Raw genomic sequence first — 5,128 nt, forward strand, 5'->3', positions numbered from 1 at the left:
GTGCCCTAGATGATACGGTGAGGTGTTTTGTCATTCTGCGGATTACAGCGCTTTTAAGGAACTTACACATACAAGAAAACTACGCGAATTATTTTCCCCTCCGGTCGTCCCCTCGGCCCATACTTTCTTTCATTCCCCCTGTATCCCGGCATCTTCATTACTCTGTTTTGGAGCCTCGACCGATAGAGGGCGCTCAGGTGCTGTGGTTAGGGAACGATCTTGGTTGCGGCTTCTGCAGTTTCCGCCTCCTCTGTCCTCTTAAAAAGTTCACTCTCGCGAACTGCCTTTGACGCACAGAAGCAAACAAGATTTCAGTGTTTTAATTGAGTTTACGGTTTGGATCGGCTGCATTGCAGCTGTCGGTGGTCTCCTGCAGTTCGGGGTGGCGTAGCGGACGTGGCACACCTCTCTTTGATTTCTGTTGCGTGGAAGGAGGTGGTGAGAACAATCTGACTTCAAAAGTACAGAAATGTGAAAAAATTAGAATCAACAGTTTTACACAAAACCCGAAACTCAGTGCCTTTTTGGCACAGTAGGCAGCGCGTCAGTTTCATAATCTCGGGGTTCTGAGTTCGAGCCACAGAGAAGGCAAGTAATTTTGATTAAGAAGCGCCAGTGGCAGAGGGATTTTCAAACCTGTAGTTTTTTCATAGGACATCTCTATTCGAACAACTGATATACACCATGAGTGTAATGAGGCCGTAGCCCTTTGAGGTCTTTCTCCTTTTGCTTTAGTACCTCTACGAGACTTTTTTTTTTAATGCTTACAACGGTGCATTACATAAAGCTAAAACTGCCTGATATCATAAATCTGTCAGTTACCTGGTGACCCTCTAGAAAACTGACACAAATCTAAAGGCTTCAAAGAGTTCTGATATGGTATCTTGTTCTTCTGAACTCAGAGCCTCTGCTGGGATAAGTCTCAAGTCCCTGGGGACCTGAGGTTTGGTTCATGGTTGATTGACCAGGAATTGCAAACTTAGATGTCTACCAGAAGGTGGCAGAGTTTGAGAAAATAAATCACAGAACCCTTCGATCTGTAGCCAACCAGAAAATTAACAGATCCTGAATTCCGTTAACTTCTTTCATTATTGGATTGAGTTGCTAGGAGTTTTATAGCTGTTTTGAATTTAAGACGTTTAAGACCCATTAAAGAGGGTGTGCTGGTGCAGGCCTGTAATCTCTGCATTGAGAAGCTGAGGAAGGATTGCCACAAGTTACAGGCTGAAACCTTGTCTCAACCAAACTGATAGACAGAGCTACCTACTATCAGTTCTATTTCACTGCCACAGTTGTGGGCTATAGGAAACCAAAGGACTCTACGTCATGACATAGCTAGTCCAAGGAAATATCTACATTATGCCCTAAGAAAATTTTGTTTTCTTAGGGCATCCTAGGACCAGCTATCAATTAATTCAGTGACACTATAATGAATAAATAGACCCACCTCGCTAACCCACCATTGCATGATCAATAGCTCTCCATGATCTTTTGATAGAATAAGGAAGTCTGCCTTCTGACCAATACCTCTGCTGTGTACAAAACCAAATCTTTGTTCAACGTCAACAAGTCACAGCCGTTCAGTGCACTTTTATAAAACACTACACAGAAACATCTCTTAAGAATGTAACGGCTGTTCTCAGGCACACAACCATCAAAAGCATAAGACCTCAATCTCCAGTATTCCATGACAGGACAGACTCCTAATGAGTAGTCACCAGCCACTAATAAACACAGCTAGCCTAGATAATCTCACTCACGCTTTAAAAAAAGAAAAAGAAAAAGAAAAAGAAAAAGAAGCCTTTGGATTTTTAATTTCTCTCTGAGCCCTAATCTCTCCCTCAATGACACATTTCAGGAGGGAGACTCCAGTTTGTATTTGTGCCTGTTCCCTGGGGACCCCCTGGAGAAGCTTCATCTAAAACGTGACCTGCCATGCTTGTTTAGCACATGCTTCTTGCCATTCCTTGGCTCTGACAAGTATCTGCAATCTGTCTCCGTCTTCACATGGTCTTTCCCTTATGTGCTTATCCCTGAATTTAAATCTTCCTCTTTACCCTTAGAAAAGCTCCAGGCACTAGACTGTGTCCACTTTAATACAGGAAGATCATTATCAAAACTCAGAGCTTGTTCTTTCTACTAGATGAAGCAAACTCACACTTCCTGCTAGGTGAAGCAAGATTTGCTAGGGAGGTGAAGGCGTCAGGATCAGGGTCCAAGGTCACCCTGGGCTATAAGGAGCCCCGTTCCACAACAAAACAGAATAGAACAAGACAACAGCAAAAGTTGATTACTTATGCAAAGAAAGAGTTTATTTCCAAACAAAGTCTCATTAATACCAGAGACAGGGGATTAAAAACTTATCTTTGACGGGGTGGGGAGTCAAAACTTAGAATGCTAACATCATGCTTAGAATGTTAAAATAAGGGAAATCGTGCTTAAAATAAGGGACAAGCCAGGCAGTCATGGTATACAACTTTAGTTCCAACGCTAGGGTGGCAGAAGCAAGTGGATCTGAATTTGAGGCCACCCTGGTCTACAGAGTGAGTTCCAGGACAGCCAGGGCTACACAGAGAAACCTGTCTAAAAAAAAAAAAAAAAGGTATGTGGAGGTGGAGAGGGAGGCACTGAACTTTTGCACAAACAATTACTTTAAAGATTAGAACAATTACCTTACCACATACTGAACTTAATTAACCACTTATTTATGGGTCAGGTGTCCATTTCAAATCTCTTATGTGCATTTATCCTTCCACTCCAGTAAACTCTACTTGGTGAACTAGCAACTCCTGCCCATTAAGCTAAAGTAATTTGTCAGCTGAGGTTGAAAATGGAGACGGTTGCCTACTTCAACAGGGTCCCCAACAAAATGGCCAGAGGTGAGATCCAGTCACAGCTAAGGGCAATTTCTTGCTAGTTTACATTTGCTACTTATGGTACTTACCATGATATACTGTTAATACCACGACAGCTTCCACTGGGTAAAAAAATTAGAAACAAGGCCAGTGAGGTGGCTCAAAGGGTATAGGCACCAGTCTGTATAACATCAGTCTGAGCCTGATGACATAGTTGTCCCTAGAATTCACATGGTGAGAGAATTGACTGCCACAAGTTGTCCTCTGACCTCCATATGCCCACATGCATGCACACACATGCACACACACACAATAAATGTATAAAAACATTAAGAACACTTGTCAGTGATTTTATTTGACAGGATACTCTCTAAGTACCTGCCCCACCTCATACATAGTCTATATTCCTTCTTTAGTTCATCCCTCTGCCCCAGACTTCATCCGTAGCAGGCACTCGTATAGGTTCACATTTGTGTATATGCCACTCCTCCACTGGCATGTAAGATTCCCCAGAGTTTTCAGTTAGCTCTGTTCACAGGTATTTTTTCCTCTTTGGAAACATGACTACCACATAAAAGACAAACAGCTAATGTTGGTTGAGTTAGTGGATGAGACATAAACATTTTATAAAGCACTCAGTAGACTGAGCTGGCTTAGATGTTTGTCACAGTTTTCCAAGCTGCTCTTTGCGCCCTGCTTCACTATCCTTTGCTCTAGGCACACTTGAGTCTAGGAAATTTTAACTTCCAATCATCTGTAATGCTTTCTGATTATTTCCTTGAAGGGTAACTGAGGTGTTCTTCCTGGTGTCCTCTTCACAAAATCAAAGGCAGAGCTGGCCAGGTAACTCGGTGGTCAAGTGCCTGCCTAGCATGTGGAAGCCCGGAGTTTCCTCACCTACAACATAACAAGGGAGGGGATGGTTGGATAGTGCGCCCAGCCTCTCCCTCCAAACGTTCTAGTTTTCCTTTACAGTGGCTGATTGCGCTGGAGATGTTTAGGATCTGGATTAGGATTTAGGATTTGGGCCCTAAAGCTTAGTACAGTTTAATGTACATTTATGAAAAAGTGGTTGAGGTCCTGTCAGTGCATTACTCTGGCCGAGTCTTAAATCCTGATTATCTCTATAAAAACTGTGTTGTTTTAAAAAGTATGAGGACCATGCCAGGTTATGTAAATATAGTAACTTTATAACAATTGCATTTCTACTGGTAAGATGATGAAAACAGAAGGCCCCACTGGGAGTCGAACCCAGGATCTCCTGTTTACGAGACAGGCGCTTTAACCAGCTAAGCCATGGAGCCACATGGTGATAGGTGGGGAAGACAGATGAATCTATCCCACTTTCCTTCTGTTCGGTGGGGGTAAAATTAGTGTGTATTGTTTAGTGATTCTCGGTTTGTTGTTGTTGTTGTTGTTGTTGTTGTTGTTGTTGTTGTTGTTGTTGTTTTTAAGAGAAGAAGTGGTTGAAAAAAGATGCTGCGTTTTTTCTGATCAGACTGAAGACATCACACACGACCGGAGTGAGGATCAGATATTTTTCCTTTCATCGCAAAGACAGGCATATCAGGGGGAAAAGTACGGCTATGACCATCCATGGCAAAGTAAGTAAATGTATAGGTGCGGCGCGTGGGTGAGCTCCTGTGTGCTCCTCCTTGGCTAAGGACTTGCATAAAAAGTAAACCACACGGTCCCCAGCTCCGAAAAAAAGAACCAAAAAAAAAAAAAGTAAACCACTATTTGTAGTGCGCTTGCTTGCCAGATTTGCTGGCTACTGGGCAGGCGTAAAGGCGATCTTCAGTTACCGATGTCTGCAGGGTTATAAGCTCTTTGAACCTCTTCAGATTGATTCCAAGAACCATGAAGACGTGCTCACTTGGATAATCTAGAGAGGGGTTATGGGAGGTTGGAGCCTGCACCCTGGACACTGGAGGGTTGTGCTTCAGCGGGAAAGCTGGCGGTGCTGGGAAGGCTGGAGAGGGATTTGGAATAGAGAAGGGGCTCTAGCAACCTGTTAGGCTACAGAGGTAGGGTAGGCAAAACCCATCTTCTTAGGCTGGGGAGGCTGGGGAGTGTGGCAGCAGAAGGCTGGTGTGAGGGGTGGGGAGACCTTTGTCTTCTAGCTGAGGTGGTGTACACATGCACTGCCAACACCCGGAAGGCTGAGGCAGAAGGATTGCCTTGAGTCTAAAGCCAGCCTTGTTTACATAGCTGTTTTAAAAATAAACCCTAGAACAGAATGCCTTGCAATTTCCAGGGATTAAGTGAGTTTA

General features: G+C 43.6%; 1 non-coding gene across 1 annotated transcript; it reads right to left on the minus strand.

Moving 5' to 3' along the window:
• Window positions 1–4,085: 4,085 nt before the first annotated feature.
• On the minus strand, window positions 4,086–4,159 carry Trnat-cgu3 (transfer RNA threonine (anticodon CGU) 3). The gene has a single exon. It is a non-coding gene; the product is annotated as a tRNA-Thr (tRNA).
• Between the last annotated feature and the right edge of the window lie 969 nt (window positions 4,160–5,128).

Source organism: Rattus norvegicus, chromosome 17, assembly GCF_021556685.1.
Source record: "Rattus norvegicus strain SHRSP/BbbUtx chromosome 17, alternate assembly SHRSP_T2T, whole genome shotgun sequence".
Taxonomy (NCBI): domain Eukaryota; kingdom Metazoa; phylum Chordata; class Mammalia; order Rodentia; family Muridae; genus Rattus; species Rattus norvegicus.